Consider the following 13,180-nt stretch of genomic DNA (forward strand, 5'->3'; position numbering starts at 1 on the left):
ACCTTGATCTTTTTTACCCCCACTAAATCACCCCAGATCCACCTTGTTTGAAATTCCAACTTCTTTCCTGGAAGTCCTGGCAGTGTCCATATGTTTATACCTCTCCCACCCCCCCCCCCCCCCCCTTCACATGCCTCCCCCCCAAAGCCCTCTCCCTCCCACAGATCTCTCGATGTCTCCATGTCTCTCGGTCCCTGCTCTCAAATGTTGTGTTTGTGTCCTTCCCCCTCTCTCCCCATCTTGTCTACCGCTCCCGATGTTATTTGTTTGATGTGTCTGTTTGTCTTTCTGTGTGATTAATGTTCGCTCTTTCACGAGCCTCGATCTTGTATACAAAAAAAAAAAAAAAAAAAAAAAAAAAGTGTGACGCTGGTTTGTGACTTCCTCCCTCCAACTCATCAAAGCTAAGTTTCCCAGATCCGTCATGTTTTATTGATAATACGAGTAAAAAGCCCGTAAAAAATGACGGGTTGGAACAGTTTATTTTATTTGACGGTGCAGCCTCGTGAACGTGCAATGTCTGAAGCCTCGGCCTAGCGTCAGGTGTGCTTCTATCTCCTTTAGTTATTAGACTTCATATGGATGTAAATGAACACTCGTTTTACTATGCGCGCTCATTGCACCTCACGTGCAGCGAATTTCACCTCCCTGCGCCTTTTTTTTTTTTTTTTTTTTTTTTTAACGCTTTTCTCGACCGCATTTGAGGCTCGGTTTGCTCGTCACTGTCTACAATTCAAAAAGAAGAGACATAATTACTCTTTTATGGAAAATGTTTTTCGAGTTTGTTTTATCTTCAAAAATACATCGTGTAGTGAACACACATTCGTGTTAAAAGATTGGACTTTAAACCCGACTCAAATTGTCGTCACGAAGGTGGATGGACATTTGTAGAAACACACAAACAGACAGTGTTTTATATGATTGTAGATGTAGATGTTTGTCTCTTTGTTACTGTTTGTGCTTTGGTCTAATATTCTGTACCAAACTGGACCCAGTTGTTAAATTGTCAAACTCGTGTCCCTGGTAAAATTGTCTTCGGTTCAGTTTGCTTCTTGTCTGTTTTAACTCTACGTTGTTCTTTTTCTCTACTTCTCTTCCACGTATTGTCATTTTTGATCCCTCATATTGATCCTTTACCCTCCTCGCTCCAAAAAATACAAACTACAAAAAAACTCTTCACCTCACAAAAGGAATGTGATTTTTTTCCAGTGATTGTTTGCATGATCTGCAGACAAATACCTGTCTGCAAGGTACGAAACAGTTCTTACTATCGTTCTTTGAGGTATAGCACTGCACTTCCCCTCGTCGGCTTATCTGCAGTCATTTTAAGTAATGATCCCAATATAGTGGAGCAAGGGAGAATCTTGGAGCGTGTCACACAACAGAGGGATCTGGGGATGGTAATTGATAAGGGGGTAAGCAAACATCTCCAGGTGTATTTTTTTTCCTTTCACCCAAACACATCCCTGAAAACACCAACAACAAAAAAACCGAACTCTATCTCCCATGTTACCGAACTCTTCCCCTTCATTCAAATTCTTTAAAAAAAACATTTATTTTCATTCATGCATTCATTCATTCATTATTAAATGTATTCATTATTAATTCATTATTTATTATTAATTATTAAATTATTAAATTCATTTCTTATTCATTAAACATTCTTCAAAAAACCGAACTCTTCCCCCTTCGTTCTCTATCCCTTCTCCTTTTGAGTAACCAGAAAATTGAATCTTAATTGAATAAAACGTTTCTTCCTTTAAAAGTTTTTAATAACAATGAAAAAGAAAATGCTTTAAAATGCATTTTTAAATGTCTTGTTCTCCTTCCGACTCATTCAAGGATAATCCATGCATTATTCTTCTTCTTCTTCGATTGTAATGCATGGTTCGTGGAAGTATGATGAAGGCGATTTGTTCCACAGTCTCAATAAGTATATATAATAATTCAATTCAAATAAAGGCTTAAAGAAGTTTGAAGGCATATAAATAAAAAAAATTCCGGGTTTTACAGCCATTTTCCCAGTCGCTATGACACCATCCTATGTCCCTCTCTAACACGGTACATTAGTTATTTGTACTGTCATATGTGTCTATTATGACGTCATTAAAAACAGGAAGTGTCCTGTTTGGAATGATTTTCAATTTGGTTTGAGTGACAGGAAGGCAGAGTAAATTATTTTTTTCTCGCTTCTCTGCGCATGCGCGATCGGGACGGATTCAAATCCCAAGTACGTTCAAATGAAAGACTGTGTGTGTATATAGAGGTAGAACACCTACCTTTAACCTGTCTAGCCAAGATTCGATTCCCGACCAGACTATAAACTGTCCGATTGGTTTTTCGCAGGGCGGGCGTTGCATCACAGATTATGACCCTCAGATGAATGTTAAGCTGGGTGTCCCATCTGGTAACATTATTTGTTTAGTTTGTGTCTTTATTGAAGAGTTGACGAAATAAGATACAGGGTCAGGTACAGATACAGGAATTGGGTCAGGATCTTCTTCTTTCCTATGCAGTTGAAGGCCGGGGGCATTATCATTAGCTGGGGCTGCACCTGTGCCACCAATGCTGGGGCCGAATAAACATCCGAGGCTATTGAAGGAAATGATGAAGCAGACAAGTATGATAGCTTCAGAGGGAGAGAGAGAGGGAGAGAGAAGGAAGGTTCCAGAACTAGAACGGCACTCAGTAGAGAACATACCTCCACCTGGTTGGCCATATCACTCAATGGTGAAGAATCACTTAAAAATTCGGCTCGGTTTTAGCGATGGAGGTTGATGTCATGTTACTCGTTAGTCCGGCCATGGACAATAATGTCATGAGCAATGCCTCCTGCACCCTGGCAGTGCTCCAGTATCTCATCCATTTTATGTTGGAATGCGTCCTGGCTCATGTTGAGACCGAATGGCAGCCTGAGGAAGCGATAACGGCCGAAAGGGCTGTTGAAGCACGTGAGCATGCTGGATTCATCGTCCGACTCGATCGACCAGTATCCATGACACATCCAACTTTGAGAATACAGATGAATTGTGGGAATTTGGTGTAATTCCCTCCAGCGTTGGGGTATTATAGTGGGGCCTTTTGGTGGCCTTGTTGAGGTCCTTCGGGTCTAAACATATTCGAAGCTGACCATTAGGTTTCCTTGTGTAGGTAGACTTGGCTAGATACCCAATCAGAAGGTTCAAACACTTCAGTGATGACGCCCAATGTTTTCCATCTCGTCAAGCTCGCGTTTCACTTCGTCCCGCATGTGTATGGGACAGCGGCTAGAGGAGGTACGGAATTATCAGTGGTGATGTGTTTTGTCTTTACCTAGCAATGTTTCTTGGACTTACTTGTGCCTGGTGCCGATGTATTAGCTGTTCAATTGGATTAGACAGTCTTCCAGCTCTTTCGTGGTGTCAAATCTGCACTTTTGAGCCTGTAGCCGTAATCTCGTCATGAATTCATCGATGGATTCAGCAGGTTCCTGTTTATACTTCTGTAGGTGGAAATTATTGAGTTGAAAATTGGTCCTCGGCTCCAGATGTGTTGTGAACTTCTCCCTTATTTTCTTGGGTTGTTGCGATCATCATCGGACAGGTCCCCCGAATTGTACATGTGGAGGCCTTGCTGTCCTACCCACAGTAGGATGTATGTTACTTGTTCTTCTGGGCTCATTCCAGCGAGAGATCCCCTGAGTACGAGTTCAGCATACTGCTTAAAAGCGGCGAATGCAGAGGGCAGGTCTGGGGCCCACCAGTCCATTCTAGGGGGTTCAATGGCGGCCGGACATGTTAGCCATGCTGGTCATGGGAGAATGTGCGTATGTCGGCAAAAAGAAATCGTTCGAAGAACGTGTCGGAAATGGCGTCTTCCCTGAAGCACGCGAGTCGCGAGGGTTAGGGCACCGTCAACGAAAATGTGCTCTTATCCTGTCGGGTTGGTTTAAAAGTTGAACACCACTGCCACCATGTGATAGATCGGGACCGAGCGAGGTGAAGTAATAACCACGGGAAGAGCACGTATACAAATAACCACGAGCCAGGTACAGTTGGTTGCAAGAGGAGCTGTATTGAACAGTGCACCGGAAGAGGAAGTACCCCAAAAATCATGCGTATAAGAAACTTAACAAAAGATCAGAATTATATAAGTAAATAATATACGAGTTATTGTTGCCCAGGATTATTGGTAATAGCAAACACCCATTAATAATTCAGTGCTTGCTAGACCACGTGAGCGATGGCATCACAAATTTATATTCTCCAATATAATTGTTGCATAGACCATGCTCAATAAATTTCAAACTGATCGATGAAGCATCATACATATCGATTGATGACGTCATAATGAAGGCACCCATGACATAATCATAAACATCTTATTCCCCATGCGGAGTACTTGACAATGCGCCATGTTTAAATTTTTTCCATGGAGTGGTTTCAGAGATATAGAGGTGCAAAGCTTTTCCAAAATGGCATCTGTACCACATGACATATGACGTCATAATTAACATTAATACAATCTACAGGAGGAGGCACTCCTATGGTGAAAATTGAATGTCCATCAGACCAACAATTGCAGAGAAAAAGATTCGTACTGATCCGATAAAGCGTTATACTTGTCGAATGATGACGTCATAATGAAGGCACTGATGACATCATCATTGACATCTTATTGCACATGGGGCGTACTTCACAATGAGCCACGTTGAAATTTTTCCATTGAGTTGTTTCGGAGATATGGAGGTGTAACGTTTTACAAAGATGGCGTCTGTACCACGTGACCTATGACGTCATAATTATGAATTAAAAAATTCTACAGAAGGAGGCGTTTCTATAGTAAAATTTCGTGTCAATCGAACCAATAATTGCAGAGAAAATGAATTTTATAAATGCAGACACGCTACACGTACGTGCGCAACCCAATGCCGAACCCAGTTTTGCTTCGCGAGCGCTGGGTAAATTAATCGTGATTGTGATCATAATCACCAGGTTTATAAATCATAATCAAGATCACAACGGGCAGAACCGCACGGTGTTACGATTAAGACGACGATCAAGAGGACGACCATGGATGCCCAAAGCGGCTCGAAAGGAGGGTTTTATGTCCTTGGGGATATTGAACACGTACAGTAGCCCATCTGGCCCTACACACCTCAACTCTCCCTCATCGCAATCCAACCTCAGCGCAAACTGTTCGGAATCTACCGACACGTGCAGGGCTATCCCTTTTTTGCCGTCACGTGCGATATAATCCTCTTTATCTATTTTCTCGATACACCACGACTTGCCGTTTCCACCCAACATTGATTCCTTTGTTGTGCTATCCCGTTTCATCGATTCTAAACAGATTCCGAATATGCACGAAGTGTACGAACTCACATCGACCTCCCAGTAGTGACTACCTGTGGAATACATTTCATGAGAGACAACTTGAACCCAATGGGAAAACCAGCGAGGGACTTCCTGGGTTCCGTTTCTCTTTGGTTGATTCAATCGTGTCACCGTCAGCCCATCTTCGATCTCCAGCAGTGGATGTGCGGTGTTGGGGTCCTTTCTCGGGGGGGCTGCACCTGCGGATACGGACAGACGGCACCGTGGATTTTGTTAGACAAATGGAAGGAAACGAACACAATCATCCCTTTGTACAAACTTCATTAATCACATTTTACTACAAAACTATCGCTTAGATATCATGTCTACACATCAAGTATTTATCAGGAAATTAAACGTGTAAATTATGTGAACATTTGCAAGTTTTAATAATCTTTACCCGAGCCACACCTTGATAACCGCGGCCTGGTTGGATCGTCTAGACTAGAGCAGGGGATAATTACCCACAACGGGTAAATTTTGGATATCAAGGGGTATTAATGGAAGCCCGCCCAAAGTAAAATATAAGAACTAGAAATCTTCTGAAAATGCAAAGCCCGTCCACGTCTGTCGCTCCAGTATCTCATCCATTTTATGTTGGAATGCGTCCTGGCTCATGTTGAGACCGAATGGCAGCCTGAGGAAGCGATAACGGCCGAAAGGGCTGTTGAAGCACGTGAGCATGCTGGATTCATCGTCCGACTCGATCGACCAGTATCCATGCCACATCCAACTTTGAGAATACAGATGAATTGTGGGAATTTGGTGTAATTCCCTCCAGCGTTGGGGTATTATAGTGGGGCCTTTTGGTGGCCTTGTTGAGGTCCTTCGGGTCTAAACATATTCGAAGCTGACCATTAGGTTTCCTTGTGTAGGTAGACTTGGCTAGATACCCAATCAGAAGGTTCAAACACTTTAGTGATGACGCCCAATGTTTTCCATCTCGTCGAGCTCGCGCTTCACTTCGTCCCGCATGTGTATGGGACAGCGGCTAGAGGAGGTACGGAATTATCAGTGGTGATGTGTTTTGTCTTTACCTAGCAATGTTTCTTGGACTTACTTGTGCCTGGTGCCGATGTATTAGCTGTTCAATTGGATTAGACAGTCTTCCAGCTCTTTCGTGGTGTCAAATCTGCACTTTTGAGCCTGTAGCCGTAATCTCGTCATGAATTCATCGATGGATTCAGCAGGTTCCTGTTTATACTTCTGTAGGTGGAAATTATTGAGTTGAAAATTGGTCCTCGGCTCCAGATGTGTTGTGAACTTCTCCCTTATTTTCTTGGGTTGTTGCGATCATCATCGGACAGGTCCCCCGAATTGTACATGTGGAGGCCTTGCTGTCCTACCCACAGTAGGATGTATGTTACTTGTTCTTCTGGGCTCATTCCAGCGAGAGATCCCCTGAGTACGAGTTCAGCATACTGCTTAAAAGCGGCGAATGCAGAGGGCAGGTCTGGGGCCCACCAGTCCATTCTAGGTGGTTCAATGGCGGCCGGACATGTTAGCCATGCTGGTCATGGGAGAATGTGCGTATGTCGGCAAAAAGAAATCGTTCGAAGAACGTGTCGGAAATGGCGTCTTCCCTGAAGCACGCGAGTCGCGAGGGTTAGGGCACCGTCAACGAAAATGTGCTCTTATCCTGTCGGGTTGGTTTAAAAGTTGAACACCACTGCCACCATGTGATAGATCGGGACCGAGCGAGGTGAAGTAATAACCACGGGAAGAGCACGTATACAAATAACCACGAGCCAGGTACAGTTGGTTGCAAGAGGAGCTGTATTGAACAGTGCACCGGAAGAGGAAGTACCCCAAAAATCATGCGTATAAGAAACTTAACAAAAGATCAGAATTATATGAGTAAATAATATACGAGTTATTGTTGCCCAGGATTATTGGTAATAGCAAACACCCATTAATAATTCAGTGCTTGCTAGACCACGTGAGCGATGGCATCACAAATTTATATTCTCCAATATAATTGTTGCATAGACCACGCTCAATAAATTTCAATGATCGATGAAGCATCATACATATCGATTGATGACGTCATAATGAAGGCACCCATGACATAATCATAAACATCTTATTCCCCATGCGGAGTACTTGACAATGCGCCATGTTTAAATTTTTTCCATGGACTGGTTTCAGAGATATAGAGGTGCAAAGCTTTTCCAAAATGGCATCTGTACCACATGACATATGACGTCATAATTAACATTAATATAATCTACAGGAGGAGGCACTCCTATGGTGAAAATTTAATGTCCATCAGACCAACAATTGCAGAGAAAAAGATTCGTACTGATCCGATAAAGCATTATACTTGTCGAATGATGACGTCATAATGAAGGCACTGATGACATCATCATTGACATCTTATTGCACATGGGGCGTACTTCACAATGAGCCACGTTGAAATTTTTCCATTGAGTTGTTTCGGAGATATGGAGGTGTAACGTTTTACAAAGATGGCGTCTGTACCACGTGACCTATGACGTCATAATTATGAATTAAAAAATTCTACAGAAGGAGGCGTTTCTATAGTAAAATTTCGTGTCAATCGAACCAATAATTGCAGAGAAAATGAATTTTATAAATGCAGACATGCCACACGTACGTGCGCAACCCAATGCCGAACCCAGGTTTCGCTTCGCGAGCGCTGGGTAAATTAATCGTGATTGTGATCATAATCACCAGGTTTATAAATCATAATCAAGATCACAACGGGCAGAACCGCACGGTGTTACGATTAAGACGACGATCAAGAGGACGACCATGGATGCCCAAAGCGGCTCGAAAGGAGGGTTTTATGTCCTTGGGGATATTGAACACGTACAGTAGCCCATCTTTCCCTACACACCTCAACTCTCCCTCATCGCAATCCAACAACAGCGCAAACTGTTCGGAATCTACCGACACGTGCACGGCTATCCCTTTTTTGCCGTCACGTGCGATATAATCCTCTTTATCTATTTTCTCGATACACCACGACTTGCCGTTTCCACCCAACATTGATTCATATGTTTTGCTATTCCGTATCATCGATTCTAAACAGATTCCGAATATGCACGAAGTGCACGAACTCACATCGACCTCCCAGTAGTGACTACCTGTGGAATACATTTCATGAGAGACAACTTGAAACCAATGGGAAAACCGGGTGCCAGTGTTTTTCTGGGGCGCGTTTCTCTTTGATGGCTTCATGAGTGTCACCGTCAGCCCATCTTCGGAGATCTTCAGCAGTGGATGTGCGGTGTTGGGGTCCATTCTCGGGGGGGGCTGCACCTGCGGATACGGACAGACGGCACCGTGGATTTTGTTAGACAAATGGAAGGAAACGAACACAATCATCCCTTTGTACAAACTTCATTAATCACATTTTACTACAAAACTATCGCTTAGATATCATATCTACACATCAAGTATTTATCAGGAAATTAAACGTGTAAATTATGTGAACATGTGCAAGTTTTAATAATCTTTACTCGAGCCACACCTTGATAACCGCGGCCTGGTTGGATCGACTAGACTAGAGCAGGGGATAATTACCCACAATGGGTTAATTTTGGATATCAAGGGGTATTAATGGAAGCCCACCCAAAGTAAAATATAAGAACTAGAAATCTTCTGAAAATGCAAAGCCCGTCCACGTCTGTCGGTATGGAGACGTCTTCTTCTTCTTCTCCAGTACGCTCAAAATAACGGAAACAGCCAAAAATAAAAATAAAAATTTGATTTATGTAGCATTGACCTTTGACCTTTTGATCTAAAAAAAACAATCGTCTTGTAGCTTTTGATTAGTGAGCCAATTCAGTGACGTGCTATGCAAATTCTTTAAATTTCAGATCAATCATGTCGTAAAAACCAGAGTTACAACATTGTCTCAGATCGTGAGTTTAATTCTGAATCGATCTCTAGCAATACCTGTAAAGAAAACCAGCAAACATCATATCAATATTCAGCATTCATCGGAATCAGTAATGGGTTTGCAAACGAGCACAAGCAACCCTTGAACAAAGTGGTTATACGTACCATCTATTTATGCACCTACATAACATACAATAAATGTCACAGGAATGATCGTAGCGCTGAATGTCCGAGTTCTTATAACTGCCACGCAGTGGACAGAAGTCGCATGACACCTGGGTTCAGACTTAGACACAATTTCACGACAAATCAGATGAAAATTGGCAATTTCATGCAACCTTGACCTTTGACCAAATTATTAATTTGTCTAATCCATGTTCTCAAAATAAAGTTTTGTTAAAAAATCGATGACAAAAGCTCAAATGGTAAAAAGTTACAGCCCGGCTAAACACACACACACACACACACACACACACACACACACACACACACACACACACACACACACACACACACACACACACACACAATTGCAAAACCCCATCGGAGGCACCCCGGCAATGCCGCGCTGTAGGATATTTAATTATTTGGCAAGGGGGCGGTGTACTTTGAATGTATCTGTACTTGTTTGTTTGTTTTCTTGCTTTCTTGTTTTTTTGTTTGTCCGGGCGATATCTCAGCCATCCTTTGAGCTAGGAAGCTGAAATTTCGGCACAGTCGTGAGCAAGTCCTTTGTCAAAAAGGCTATTTTTTGTTTTTTGAATAAGCAATTAATTAAGGAGTTATTTAATTATTAGCGATTAATTAAGTACTTATTTAATTCATTAAATTTCATTTCTCTTCTGACCACAATTTTCATTTCTCTTCTGTTCACACAAACGTCGCCTGCATTTGAACATGACAGTGACCAAGTGATGTGGCTATCAAGGATATTTTTGATTTATTGATTAATCACTTCATCGATTCATTATTTATTGATTAATCAATGAATTATTTATTGATTAATCAATTAATTATTTAATTTTTTATTAACGACTTGTTTGATTAAATTTCTAAAAGATACATCTTCGGATGAAGCACTAGTGGTTTCGTTATGCTATTAGCCAATTGATTAAGAAAATATTTGGTGATAATCTTTTATTGATTTTAATTATACAATTAATCAATCAATTAGTGTACACCTCTCCCTCCGAATGGAGCCTCTATGAGCTGCACTGCGGTATTGCCGGGCGCCTCAGGCGCCCGGCAATGCCGCGCTGTAGGATATTTAATTATTTGGCATGGGGGCAGTGTACTTTGAATGTATCTGTATTTGTTGTACACCGCAACTTTCCTATGCCATCTCCAGGCATTGCAAATCGTCATTACTGGGCACCGAAGGGGGCTCGGCAGTGACGCACGCTGAAAGGGAGTACTCAGTTTTCACTCTGTTGTACACCGCACCTTTCCTATGCCATCTCCAGGCATTGCAAATCGTCATTGCTGGGCACCGAAGGGGGCTCGGCAGTGACGCACGCTGAAAGGGAGTACTCAGTTTTCACTGTGGTTGTTGTACACCGCACCTTTCCTATGCCATCTCCAGGCATTGCAAATCGTCATTACTGGGCACCGAAGGGGGCTCGGCAGTGACGCACGCTGAAAGGGAGTACTCAGTTTTCACTCTGTTGTACACCGCACTTTTCCTATGCCATCTCCAGGCATTGCACATCGTCATTGCTGGGCACCGAAGGGGGCTCGGCAGTGACGCACGCTGAAAGGGAGTACTCAGTTTTCACTCTGTTGTACACCGCACCTTTCCTATGCCATCTCCAGGCATTGCAAATCGTCATTGCTGGGCACCGAAGGGGGCTCGGCAGTGACGCACGCTGAAAGGGAGTACTCAGTTTTCACTGTGGTTGTTGTACACCGCACCTTTCCTATGCCATCTCCAGGCATTGCAAATCGTCATTACTGGGCACCGAAGGGGGCTCGGCAGTGACGCACGCTGAAAGGGAGTACTCAGTTTTCACTCTGTTGTACACCGCACTTTTCCTATGCCATCTCCAGGCATTGCACATCGTCATTGCTGGGCACCGAAGGGGGCTCGGCAGTGACGCACGCTGAAAGGGAGTACTCAGTTTTCACTCTGTTGTACACCGCACCTTTCCTATGCCATCTCCAGGCATTGCAAATCGTCATTGCTGGGCACCGAAGGGGGCTCGGCAGTGACGCACGCTGAAAGGGAGTACTCAGTTTTCACTCTGTTGTACACCGCACTTTTCCTATGCCATCTCCAGGCATTGCACATCGTCATTGCTGGGCACCGAAGGGGGCTCGGCAGTGACGCACGCTGAAAGGGAGTACTCAGTTTTCACTCTGTTGTACACCGCACCTTTCCTATGCCATCTCCAGGCATTGCAAATCGTCATTGCTGGGCACCGAAGGGGGCTCGGCAGTGACGCACGCTGAAAGGGAGTACTCAGTTTTCACTCTGTTGTACACCGCACCTTTCCTATGCCATCTCCAGGCATTGCAAATCGTCATTGCTGGGCACCGAAGGGGGCTCGGCAGTGACGCACGCTGAAAGGGAGTACTCAGTTTTCACTGTGGTTGTTGTACACCGCACCTTTCCTATGCCATCTCCAGGCATTGCAAATCGTCATTACTGGGCACCGAAGGGGGCTCGGCAGTGACGCACGCTGAAAGGGAGTACTCAGTTTTCACTCTGTTGTACACCGCACTTTTCCTATGCCATCTCCAGGCATTGCACATCGTCATTGCTGGGCACCGAAGGGGGCTCGGCAGTGACGCACGCTGAAAGGGAGTACTCAGTTTTCACTCTGTTGTACACCGCACCTTTCCTATGCCATCTCCAGGCATTGCAAATCGTCATTGCTGGGCACCGAAGGGGGCTCGGCAGTGACGCACGCTGAAAGGGAGTACTCAGTTTTCACTCTGTTGTACACCGCACCTTTCCTATGCCATCTCCAGGCATTGCAAATCGTCATTGCTGGGCACCGAAGGGGGCTCGGCAGTGACGTGCGCTGAAAGAGAGTACTCAGTTTTCACTCTGGTTGTTTGTTTGTTTGTTGTACACCGCTCCTTTCCTATGCCATCTCCACGCATTGCAAATCGTCATTGCCGGGCACCAAAGGGGGCTCGGCAGTGACGCATGCTGAAAGAGAGTACTCAGTTTTCACTCTGGTTTCTTGTACACCGCTCCTTTCCTATGCCACCTCCAGGCATTGCAAATCGTCATTGCCGGGCACCAAAGGGGGCCCGGCAGTGACGCACGCTGAAAGAGAGTACTCAGTTTTCACTCTGGTTTCTTTCTTTCTTGTTTGTTTGTTTTCTTTCTTGGTTGTCCGGGCGATATCTCAGCCATCCTTTGAGCTAGGAAGCTGAAATTTTGGCACAATAGTGAGAAAGTGCTTTGTCAAAAACGTTATTTTTTTTTTGATTAATCAATAAATTGAGGAGTTATTTAATTATTAGCGATGAATTAAGTACTTATTTAATTAATTAAATTTCCTTTCTCTTCTGACCATTAACTCAGGCACCTTTTGAGTTAGGAAGCTGATATTTGGACATGCCAATGACCAGGTGATTTGGCTGCAAAGGATATTTTTGATTTATTAATTAATCAATTAATCGATTAATTATTTAATTATTCGATTAATGACAAAAAATTTTTTTTTTTTAAGTTACAGATTCTGATGAAATAGTGGTAGTTTATGTGTTCTCTGACCAAATTGATTAATAATTTAATTTTTTTATGATTATTATTTATTTATTTTCATTATTAATCATTTATTTATTTTCTTTCTCATTTGGCCAATATCTCAGGCACCTTTTGAGCTGGGAAGCTAATATTTGGACATGAGTGACCAAGTGATGTGGCTATCAAGGATATTTTTGATTTATTGATTAATCATTTCATCTATTAATTATTTATTGATTAATCGATTAATTATTTATTG

At 43.1% G+C, this 13,180-nt stretch overlaps 1 long non-coding RNA gene and 1 pseudogene across 1 annotated transcript; one reads left to right on the plus strand and one right to left on the minus strand.

Annotated features, from left to right (window-relative positions):
• LOC144893636 (uncharacterized) overlaps positions 1 to 13,180 on the plus strand; it is a 208,667-nt pseudogene that overhangs the window by 56,502 nt on the left and 138,985 nt on the right.
• LOC144889566 (uncharacterized) lies at positions 4,034 to 8,122 on the minus strand. Its single transcript, XR_013621876.1, has 2 exons — positions 7,552 to 8,122; positions 4,034 to 4,766 (listed from the first exon to the last, which is right to left on the minus strand). It is a non-coding gene; the product is annotated as an uncharacterized LOC144889566 (long non-coding RNA).

This window comes from Myxine glutinosa, chromosome 1 (assembly GCF_964187855.1).
Source record: "Myxine glutinosa chromosome 1, kmMyxGlut1.1, whole genome shotgun sequence".
Lineage (NCBI taxonomy): Eukaryota > Metazoa > Chordata > Myxini > Myxiniformes > Myxinidae > Myxine > Myxine glutinosa.